This window comes from Callorhinus ursinus, unplaced genomic scaffold (assembly GCF_003265705.2).
Source record: "Callorhinus ursinus isolate GAN/ISIS: 27379988/994484 unplaced genomic scaffold, GSC_fseal_2.0 scaffold4, whole genome shotgun sequence".
NCBI lineage: Eukaryota > Metazoa > Chordata > Mammalia > Carnivora > Otariidae > Callorhinus > Callorhinus ursinus.
In genome coordinates, this window is record NW_027397066.1 from 112,571,852 (window position 1) to 112,584,152 (window position 12,301).

The window sequence follows — 12,301 nt, forward strand, 5'->3', positions numbered from 1 at the left end:
GTGTTTTTTTAAGATTTTATTTATTTATTTGAGAGAGAATGAGAGAGAGAGAGAGAGACAGAGCGCACATGAGAGGGGGGAGGGTCAGAGGGAGAAGCTGACTCCCTGCCGAGCAGGGAGCCCGATGCGGGACTCGATCCCGGGACTCCGGGATCATGACCTGAGCCGAAGGCAGTCGCTTAACCAACTGAGCCACCCAGGCGCCCTTTTTTTTTTTTTTAAGATTTTATTTATCATTTTAGCCATTTTAGCTCATTCCTTCTACTCTCAGGAAATAGAGTAAGGGAGTAAATGAAAAAAGTTGCAAAGAACGAAGTAGATTAACCATGATTTTAAATAGTAAAATTTCCTACAGGAAAATTTTAATTGAAAGAAATTAGAAGAATCAAAGTTACCTGACTCAGTATTGAAGTTGAATTGGAATAGCATCAAAGACTGAAAAATGTCGGATATTCATTGACATTTTCCTCTTTATTATAATTAATATGTTATTGATAATAAAGTTTATATTTTGAGTTAATTCAGTTCCAACATATATATCTTTTTTCTTTTTCTTTCTTTCTTTCTTTCTTTCTTTTTCCTTTCTTTCTTTTGGTACAAAATGTGGTTTTTAAAGCATGGGGACCCGTGGGCAGAAAGAGCAGCAATGGGATCATGAGGAGGAGCCCATTACAGACTTTCACCTTGGGAGGGAGTTGGGGTTGGTATAAGCCTCGTAGGTATTTTGGAAACAAGGTTTCCAGGATCCTGAAGCGGCTAGCTATTGTTAGGAAAGGTCATCTCTTACTGTTTGGTAAAAATTCAGTCATGAGACCCTTCAGATGTGTATCAGTGGATGGGGGGATGATTGCCAAGATGTATCTTAGGGTGTAGATAAAGGAAGTTTCCAAGGAATGTTGAGATGTTAGAATTACTGGGGTTCTGGGGAGTGGGCTAAGATTGCCCTTTGCTCTTAGTAAAGTGTCGACATTGAGGCATCTGAGTCCCTAGAGGAATGTTACTCTGCCTGTTTCAAGGACCTGTCAATGGACTATAGGTAGTAGGAAAATTTAATAATCTTCTTACCATTTAATAATTTAAATTTAATAATTTTCTTCTGCCTTTGTTCCCCACATCATTCCCCCCTGAACAATTTTGACCCTTAAATCGTTAAGGTTGGTGAGGGTGGCAGGTCTCATCTCCTGTAACTTCTTCTAGCTGAATAGGGGTATAGAGATGTCCCTACCAATGGGTCAACATTGGTCAGTCAGGGCTTATATAGATATATTAGTTATGAAAGCAGAGGGAGTTGAATCCAAGGGAGACTGCATGTGTGGATCTTCCTGAGTGGAAAGGATCATCTCTCAGCTTGAAGTTATGGCAGCAAAGGTGTCTTGGCACCGAGCAGAGACATGGGAGAAAACAGCAAAACATGATAAGTACAACAAAAAGAAAAAGGTGCCCAAATAAGAATTTTTTGATTGCTCACGAAAATCTTCCAGTCCAGGAATATAAACAATCATTAAAGGAAAGAGAGAGATCATTTAAAGTACCAATTTGAGTACCCTTGTCAGTTAGAAATCCAGAAATATATGTGGTAATCTTCTGGAAAGTATACACAGCATTTTGTTTTTGTGATAGCACAACTTCTACCTTGTGCAGAAATTAAAACATCTAATTCCATTATATTTTGTAGAGTATCACTTAGGGCTTTGATCATGTACTTATTTAAAAAAAAAAAAAAGAGCTTCCATGTGCCAAACAACATCATCTGCTCCCAAAGAGGGAACAAAAATGAGTGTTGGGTGGTCATATCAATGAGACACAGAATGTTTTCACCATTGTTTTAAATTGGGAGGTTGACTGGGTTGGTAATAGTTTTAATAACGCATCCATGCATCCAGGCAAAACCCAGAGTACAGTGGCCTATCCAGCCTGGGGGAAGCCATTAACACAAGTTAGAGCCACATAGCCATTGGGTCCTGTTAGGAAACAATCATCTAATTCTGGGTGTCCTTTTTTTTTTAAATATTTTATTTATTTATTTCACACACACACACACACACACATACACAGCACAAGCAGGGGAGCAGAAGAAGGAGAAGCAGGCTCCCCATTGAGCAGGGAGCCTGATGCAGGGCTTGATCCCAGGACCCTGGGATCATGACCCGAGCCAAAGGCAGTTGCTTAACCAACTGAGCCACCCAGCTGCCCCTCTGCGCGTCCTTTAACTGCAGTCAAGATATCGAGGGTTATTTGGTGTCGGAGGGCCATTTATTGAATTTGTATAATAAAAAATGGTCTGTTCTCACTTTTTAGGGATCAAGGGAGTCCAAATCTAGGGACAGTTACTCTTAGCAAAGTTTTGATCACCTTAGTGGCCTTTTTACCCAAATCAGTAGCCTGGTGTAATATCTGTCTTAGTTTATTGACTTATTTTTTCTAATTATTCTGAATATAGGGGGAAAATGTATAAAATTTTAGAGAGGATTACTGTATATATGAAAACTAGTGACTTCCATTTACTGGTTTAAAGAAGAGATTTTCTTTTAAAGATTTTATTTATTTGAGTAAGAGAGAGAGCGAATGAGCCAGGGGAGGGACAGAGGGAAAGGGAGAGAATCTCAAGCAGACTCCCAGCTGAGGGCAAAGCTCCATGTGGGGCTCAATCTCACAACTCCAAGATTGTGACCTGAACTGAAATCAAGAGTCAGATGTTTAATTGACTGAGCCACCCAGACGCCCCTTAAAGAAGAAAATTTTAAGAGATCATACTACTTACCCAAATGTGCATTGTCTGCAAATATGCTTTGAGCTAATTTCTATGAATGTTAAAAATTCATCATGTATAAAAATTTAAATAAGATAATAATTTCAATAAAGTACAGTTCTTATATTTCAAAAAGATGTAAATCTATTCAAATATATTAAAATGTGGGGTTCAGGACCTCTAATTGCTAACTCATATTTTAGCTCTTTAAAGCAAGCACAAGGTAATTTAAATTTCCTAGATCTCTGGGGCGCCTGGGTGGCTCAGATGGTTAAGCGTCTGCCTTCGGCACAGGTCATGATCCCAGGGTCCTGGGATCGAGTCCCGCATCGGGCTCCCTGCTAGGCGGGGGGGCCTGCTTCTCCCTCTTCCTCTGCCTCTCTCTCTCTCTGACTCTCATGAATAAATAAATAAAACATTTAAAAAAAATTTCCTAGATCTCAATTTATCAATATATAAAATATTTAAAATCAAAGACTTAGATAAAGATATTCAGTTTGAAAATAATTTCGAAACTGCTATAATGTCCTCAAGTACCCTCTTGTTTTATCTATGATTTTCTAATATCTCTGCCCCCTGCTTGGTTCTATACTTCTTTTTGTTAAATATTTATTTATTTATTTATTTATTTATTTATTTATTTATTTATTTAAGAGAAAGACTGTACAAGCGGTGGGGAGGGACAGAGAGAGAGGGTGAGAATCTCAAGCAGACTCCATGCTAAGCATGGAGCCCATTAGGGGGCTGGTGACCTGAGCCGAACCCAAGAGTCAGATGCTTAACTGACTGAGCCACCCATTTGCCCCAAGGTTCTCTTATTCTTTTATAAAGCAAATTTTGTGAATGCAAGATAAACTTTGAAATTCCTATCATTTCTAGCAATTTTTATGGGTATGTATATAAACTTCTGCATTTATGCACCAATTTTCTTTTACTTATCTTAAGAGGAATATTAAATTCAAGACAAAATTTCATTTTATATGTGATCTTTCAGGCTCAACCCCAAGCAATTCCAAGTCTTTACCTGGCAGGCCTTATGGCAGAGAGTTGCCACTCCCATACCAGACATCATTCACAGCCAGTACATTATGGTTTTCTGGAGGCAGTTTTAGTCAAGGATTCAGGCTCCAGGCCAGCATGCTAATCCAAAAGCTTAGCTCAGTTGCTTCCATCTGAGACTTCCTTACCAAGGGTCTTGGCTGAGGCACTTTTCCTGGCTCTAACCCAATAACTTTTCCACTCCAAGTCCTTTCCCCTATATTTCTTCCTAGTCCCCAGATCCTCTCCCCCTGCCCCCAATCCTTCAAAAGATGAAAACTTTTTGTTCAGGGCTGCTAGGTAGGGAGACAATTATGCCTATTTGTGCTATATACCAGAAAAGTTTTAAAAAGTCATTCTCTCATAATTCCTACATAGGAAAACTGCTAAGTTTTTCTTTGGTCAGAGGGAAACTGATAGATGTGGGTGAAAATGTACTTCTGGAATGCTTTTTCTAATATTCAGTTTGTGACTTGTAAAGATATGGAAGGATTTGAATCAGCACATGGGTTTTTGTTGATCTTAATACAATCTGATGTCTAGATTATGAAATAAATTTTAAAAATTTTCTTGACTGCTAATCTAGTATATAGTCAGTGCCTGGCATAAAGTTGGCACAGGAATTTTGACTAGATGGATGGACGAATTGTGTTTGTATTTAAAGATACTGAAAAAACGAACTCAGAGATCTCATATCTCACAAAGCCATAAACTTGATTCAAGGACATCAAAATATTCTGAACTTGAAACTGTAGAGAAAAAAAAAAAGAAAGAAAGAAAAGCAGACTTCTTTTTTTTTTCCTCCAAGAATTTACAAGTTTTAGATTCATTCTTGACAGATGTATTGGAATCTTTCCCCAGTGATAAAGGACCCTGAGATCAGTGAACACACTAGTTGGAGAGGATTGTAAAGCTTTGGAGTAGAAATAAAGTCATTTTTTTCAGAAGATTGCCATAGTATTTTAACTGGATCATGTTTAATGTTCTGTGGCTTTCTTTTAAGTGAGACTTATGATAACTTTGAATTATCTGTTTCCTACCCTTTTGGTGTAGCTCATTTTAAAGAGGAATAGATGAAGCTGAAAATGATTTATACCCATCAACATGGCATACTTTGTAATTTTTAAGTAAATTCATGGGAATTATAAAACTTTTACTAAGTCTGTGATTATATTTGCCAATCTCCAAGTAGTCGTTAAGACCACTGAGTTTTTACACTGTTTTCTTTTCACCAGAATGAAAACACATGGACACAGGACTATTAAAATGTATATTACTTAAGCTATGCAGTTATTTCCTACAAAAATACCTGACATGTACTAAATTCTCAGGAATTATTTACTGCATAAATCAAAGAATGAAATTAACTGACCCTGATAATCTGTGAAGCAATCCTGGATTTCAAGTTGTGATGTTTTACTGAACAACTGTACCCCACAATTAAAAAATATAATTGGTTATTATGTATTTGAATTAACATTTTAAATATTCAATGTGTCAACAAATACCTCCCTTTGGAGCCTAGACAGGTGTGTAGATTCCTGTAACTCCTCACCACCTTTATTGGTGCCATCGTAAGCAAAGCCACCAACATTTCTTGCCTCAGTAATTACTGTAGCCTCCTAACTGATCTCTTCCACTTGGACTTTGTTCCTCCTTCAGTCTGTTCTCAGGCGAGTAGCCTGAAAAATTATTTTAAACTCAGTTGAGCATATCATCTCTCTGCTTAACACCCTTCAGTAGATTCACATCTTATTAAAAAAGAGTTGAAGATTTTCTTTTCTCTTTCACCTTGTCACTCCGCCTCAGATTCACCAGACCCCTGGCTGTCCACCTCATTCTTCAGAGATTTTTCACTATAAGGTGTTTTATTTTATTTTTTTAATTACTAAAATTAGGTTTAACTTACTTTTGTCTTCTCATTACAGAGTGACTAAAGGTATTTGGGTTTATTTTTTTTATTATGTTATGTTAATCACCATACATTACAGCATTAGTTTTTGATGTAGTGTTCCATGATTCATTGTTTGCATATAACACCCAGTGCTCCATGAAGTACGTGCCCTCTTTAATACCCATCACCAGGCTAACCCATCCCCCAGCCCCCTCCCCTCTAGAACCCTCAGTTTGTTTCTCAGAGTCCATAGTTTCTCATGGTTCGTCTCCCCCTCCGATTCCCCCCTTCATTCTTCCCTTCCTGCTATCTTCTTCTTCTTCTTCTTCTTCTTCTTCTTCTTCTTCTTCTTCTTCTTCTTTTTTTAACATATAATGTATTATTTGTTTCAGAGGTACAAGTCTGTGATTCAACAGTCTTACACAATTCACAGCGCTCACCATAGCACATACCCTACCCAATGTCCACCACACAGCCACCCCATCCCTCCCACCCCCTGCCACTCCAGCAACCCTCAGTTTGTTTCCTGAGATTAAGAATTCCTCATATCAGTGAGATCACTAGCTGTCACGCACCTGGAGGGCCATGGGCCCTCACCTCGCGCTCCCCCCATTGAGTGTGGCATCTGCTCCCTCCCACCCTTCAAAACTTCATTCATGGCACTCATTCTGGACAGCTCTTTATAAAATTGCAATGTCACCCACACTTAGCACTCCATGTACCCTTGCTCTGTTTTATTGTTAACCTTACATGTGTCAACACTTAACATATTCGCTATTTATGTATCTTGTTTATTATCTCTCTCATCATTAGCATGTAAGCTCCACAGGGCGAGAGTTTTTGTTTATTTTGTTCACTACACTATCTGCTCTGCCCAGAACACTGACACATGTGTTATTATTATATTATCATTCGTTTATATTTTGAATGATTAATATTTTTTTTACCTAACTACGAGAAAGATAGTTAAAGAATGTGAACCTCGTTGCCTCATAGAAATCCACTAATTGGTATGTGTAAATAAAAAGGAAATAAGAGCATGTAAGACAGTTCTATAACATTTAAGGGACTCTAGGTCTATGTATTCAGGAACCTTATAGTAGGTCCTAAAATATGAAGTTGAGTGTAAGGGATAATTATAAGAGTCTACAATCTAATATCCTTTTCTTTGAAGAGCTCATATAACTATGACCTGCAAATCAGGTCTCTCTAGCCCTTAATTCCAATGTAAAGGCCTGGGCCATATTTGAATGAGCAAAAACCCTCCAGATATTCGGGCAAACAAAAGAGGCCACATTTTCAATAGGATACAGAAGTCCTTGATTTTCTGTTTACACTTTCTCTCCTTTGAAGGCAATCGATGGTTTAAATTGTATTTCTTATCTCTTCCTTGTAATGTCCAGGTTTACTTATCTTAGAAAGTAGGGCATTACTAATATTCTGTAAACATATAAAAGAAAAGGCAGTCAAATATAAAATTATTTTTCTAAATATACTTCAACTAAGAACATTGGGATTATATTATCTTTAGAAGTTTTTACATTTTTTTCTAATCTGAAAATATGTGACATTAATAGAATCTTTAGGCTGATTCAGTAGATGTAATGTTAAAAAAGAAAGTATATCATTTATCACAGATTTTAGAGATTTGAGTATCTTTGAAAAAACTCAAGTATCATGTCAAGTATTTTGAATAAAAATTGGAAAGAAATATTTCATGAAAAATTTTTTTATTCCCTAGAAGCTCATATCCTTTTACTCCAAATTGTCTGTACCACTTACATTTATTGGATTTTAAAAAAAGAAAAACTATTTGCTTATCCTGTTTTCAATCAAGTTACCTGAACTTACACAGTAGGTCTTTCACTTATTTCTGTATCTAAGCATATTGAAGCATGGTTCAGCTTTAAGAAGATAGGAAGTAGTATTTTCTATTAGTGTCTCATGGAGATTCTCCTGCTGAGAAACCTTGAGTACAGTGAGAATAGGGATAAAGTACCCTTGATTACCATTAGGGTATATTTTAAAATGGTTGTAAGATATTTTTATGAGGATATTTTTAATATTTTAAATTTTATTAAAAAAAGAAAATTTAGAAATATCAATAACATATATTATGAAAGTCATACATAAAGATCTCGGTGTACTTCGACCTCTATATGAAGAGAAAAGTATTCATATAAAAACGCATTGACTAACTTTTACTTAACTTCACATAAAAATCTCACTACACCACATTGATAAAATAGGCAAACAAAAAGAAAGAAAACAAACAAACATAAAACCCTTTTATGTAACTCTCAGCGTATTCTTCATAAACAGAGAATAAAAATATGTTTCCTGGTTCAAATTACCATTGAAAATAAAAGAAAGGATAAGGGATTGTATGCAAAATAGTATAGGAATGTGTAGAAATCTGTAGCATTTAACTGCATGAAGAAATTATTCCAGTCAGGAAAGGAAGAAAGCATTACGGGAAGAATGGCCAAAACATAAGTGTGCCAAATGCCTATAGGCACAAGTAGGAAGTATATGTAGTGAAGCCACCAAAGGTGGGTCAGACAAATGCACAAGTGTTGTTAGCAGTGGGCGCTATATAGCTCATGCTTTTCCCTGGGTGAAGGATGAAGCTGGTACTCAGGACAAGTCAATGTTTTATTCATGGAAATGAATATCCGAGGTAGCCAGATTCTCTGATATTCCAAGGAAATCTAGACATCTCAATTAAGTATAATACCCAAATTATTAAATGTTATTTCAAAAAAAAATGAGGGCCAAATGGAGAAAAAAATGGGCCCAGTGGGAAGCCAATTAAAAATCTCTGTACAAGAATGTTTTTTGAAAAAGAGTAAGAGGAGCATCTGTTGATCCTTATCTGCCTTTATTAGTGATTTATGATGAGGAGTAACTCTGGAAATAAAATTGGATATTTGGGATAAGTTTATTAGAACTGACATCTTTCTACATATATGAAAAGCTCTGATACCACCTCCACACATGTAAAATCAAATCTTCTGTTAAGGTCTTTCTAATATACAAGGTCAGGACTTGACCACTGGGATTTGTAGTTTGAAGGAAATAACAAAGTGTGAAAAAACTTGCATGTGGAGTGAGAAGCTATGAAAAATTACAGAAGCCCAATATCATTCTTGGAAACAAATCTAAAAGCTTTGTAATTTTATTGCAATGTTACCATCATGATCACACAATTAACTGTAATGACAGTATTATTGTCATGCATTTCTTTTTTTTTTTTTTTAAAGATTTTATTTATTTATTTGAGAGAGAGAATGAGAGATAGAAAGCACAAGAGGGAAGAGGGTCAGAGGGAGAAGCAGACTCCCCGCCGAGCAGGGAGCCCGATGCGGGACCCGATCCTGGGACTCCAGGATCATGACCTGAGCCGAAGGCAGTCGCTTAACCAACTGAGCCACCCAGGCGCCCCATGCATTTCTTTTGATTGTATGTTTTCTAAAGAGAGGCCACATTATTAAATCTAAATTTGTTGTTAGGGGCCAATGTTAACTTCCACAGAGCAATATAAGTTTATTTTACAAGAAACGATTTTTAGTTAAATATTCTACAAAAAATATTTGAGTAGGTTTATAATTATACAAATATTTCTTCAGAATCTTTATTTTCAAACACATGTGATATTGTCTAGGGGCTTACACTAATGTTTCATGGAACACTGATGAAGAAATGGGCAAGAGCCCCAGATGCCCATCTCATTCCAACCTATACACAGTTTAAAAACCACTGATTTGCAATTTTTTTTTTATCTTTAATCTGCTTGTCATTTCCCTATTTGTAAACAAGTTAGTCTTTAAAGGAGTATTCAGAAAACAGAAACAACTCTTGGGGAAAAACGTAACAACAGGAATTTGTTAAAACCTAACAGCTCAGTCCGTTAAGCAGTTAACTCTTAGTCTCAGCTCAGATCATGATCTCAGGGTCCTGGGATTGAGCCCCACGTCAGGCTCTGTGCTCAGAGGGGAGTCTGCTTCTCTCTGTTTCTCTGTCTCTCTGTCTCTCTCTCTCTGTGTCAAATAAACATTTTTTTAAAAAAAAAAGAAGGATTGAAAGATAAATTATTTTTACACAGAAAGTAGCTAAATTAATAAATAAATAGGTGGTCATAAAAAGACTGCCTATGAATGAAGTTAATAAATAATACCTAAAATTATAAAACTAAAAAAGAACAATATGAAACAGTTATTTAGTATTAATTAGCTAGATGGGGATAAACAACAAACTAATCTGATTTTAAAAATGTTTAATGATTTCCTCTGGGTATGTGTAAATAGGACAGGTACTACTATGTGCATGTTTGGTTGTGTATGTGTGGTGTGTGTGTGTGTGTGTGTGTCTGTGTGCATGTGTGTGTGTTTAAAAAGTGACAGAATTATTTACTTTAGGAACATTCTTAAAAATAGACTCCCTGTAAAAAAACAGAAACAAATGCAAAGGTAGTTCTAGAACTATTAATATCAATTAGTATTCTTTCATCTACTTCATAGCTTCATAATATTCATTGAGCACTTACTATGTTCCAGACACTATTCTGGATTTTGTGGAAACAAGCAACCAACAAACTTGCCCGAATAGGACTTACATTCCAGTGCAGGAAGACAAACAATAACACATTAGTAAAACACATCGCATGCTAGTGAAAATAAATGGAATGAAAGAAAACAAAGCAGCGCTGGAGGATAAGGAGTGGGCAAAGGCGAAGATCAAGAAGTTTGTGGGTTTCTACAGTAGTTTCTAACATGAAGGTAACTTTGCCCCTTCTCATATGTAGCTTATCTCTGTCTGTACACCTATTTTCTCACTACTGAAGTAGCCATTCATTGCTGTGTATTTCCTTTACATAATTGCTTCTGCTTCTTCAAATCCGGTTGAGTCAATGCTTTGGTGATTTTGTGTTCCTAATGCCATTTTTTTTTTTTTAACTTCACATTTGTGGTTTAATTTTTAGTGCTAAATCCACAATGTTATCTGTTTTTACACATTCAGATTTTTTTTAAAGATTTTATTTATTTGACAGAGAGAGACACAGCGAGAGAGGGAACACAAGCAGGGGGAGCAGGAGAGGGAGAGGGAGAAGCAGGCTTCCCGCGGAGCAAGGACCCTGATGCGGGGCTTGATCCCAGGACCCTGGGATCATGACCTGAGCCGAAGGCAGACGCTTAACCACTGAGCCACCCAGGCGACCCTACACATTCAGATTTTTAAGGGTGAGATTCAAAATGGCCCTTTGTCACTATTCTGGCAAAGCTATGGAACCCAGGTCTCTTCAACAACACTTTTACTCCTTATGGATTGGCTGTTCTTGGGTTATGTGTCTGTCCCCGAGCTAATCAATTATGGCTGTGGTACATGGTGTAGTTTTTCCTCATGATGTGCCTCAACAGGTTACGTAAGCATGGAAGAGTACTTAGAATATAATACTCACATAGAGTCTTGGAAGAAAAAGCATTGAAAGCAGAAAATCTTATGTTTAGGGTATAATCCAAGCATTAATATAGGGATAAATTTACATATTTATCTACTGGTACTAATTTTTTAGGTTTAAAAAGTAACATCAAATAATGTGTATACATATAACATCTGAAGATCTTGGTTGAAAATTTCCCTGCATGGAGTCAGTTCTATATTAATTGTTAAAGCTATATTTTCACTTATGCATTGTTTCAATTGAAATTAATGTCACCTTTTTCTTTGCTCTTTTCCTATTTTTCTTCCAATCCCTCCCTCCCTGTGTTTCCTCTTCCTCTTTTTTTCTATCTGATCTATCAGCTTATTACCTATTTTTTTTTGTTTCTTGTTCACTTTTACTTTTGAAATTTTTACTAAAAAGTGATCATTTTACAAAATTACTTATTTTTCAGATGGCCAAATGCCCCATTGCTCAGAAAACTTAGTAGTGTCTCACACAGTAAAAGCTCATGGAATGTTTGAAATGCGTATTCTAGAATCTGGAGACAGAGAAGTGTTCAATGAAAGCAAACTAACCCAATTACTTACACTGCTGATAAATCTTAATACTTCACCTTATTTTTGTAGTAATAATAATCTTTTCCTCTAAAACAGGGTTCAATAGTTATCATCAACTAGTAAGATTGTGGACTTGGCCTTGCTGGGATAAATAATGGTGAATGTATCAGAAATGCTGTTAGTTTTCCCCTCAAATAATTTTCCCAGAAATTGTTTCAACTACTTTAAATATATTTTATAAAAACATATTTTTATAGCTCCATTGTGTTAGAAATGAACCAATTTTATGTAAATGAACATTCTGCATTCTGCAGATAAAGCATGCTAATTTTAACAATTTCAGACATCTGTGACAGAATTTCTAAACAACCGAACTGGATTAAGCTGACAAATATGAAAAAGTAATACATGGTTAGTCACCTTTTAATTCGTAGATTTACATTAAACTACCACTTCAAAGGGCAAAGGTAATTTCACACTTTTAAAGTTTTAAATAGCTTTTATTTCAACTTAAACAAAATATGCCAATATTGAAACACAGTTATAATGATTATTTTATTATTTTTTATGACTTCTATTTTAAAATATATTGAATAATGTAACTCTCTTTCCTCCCAAAA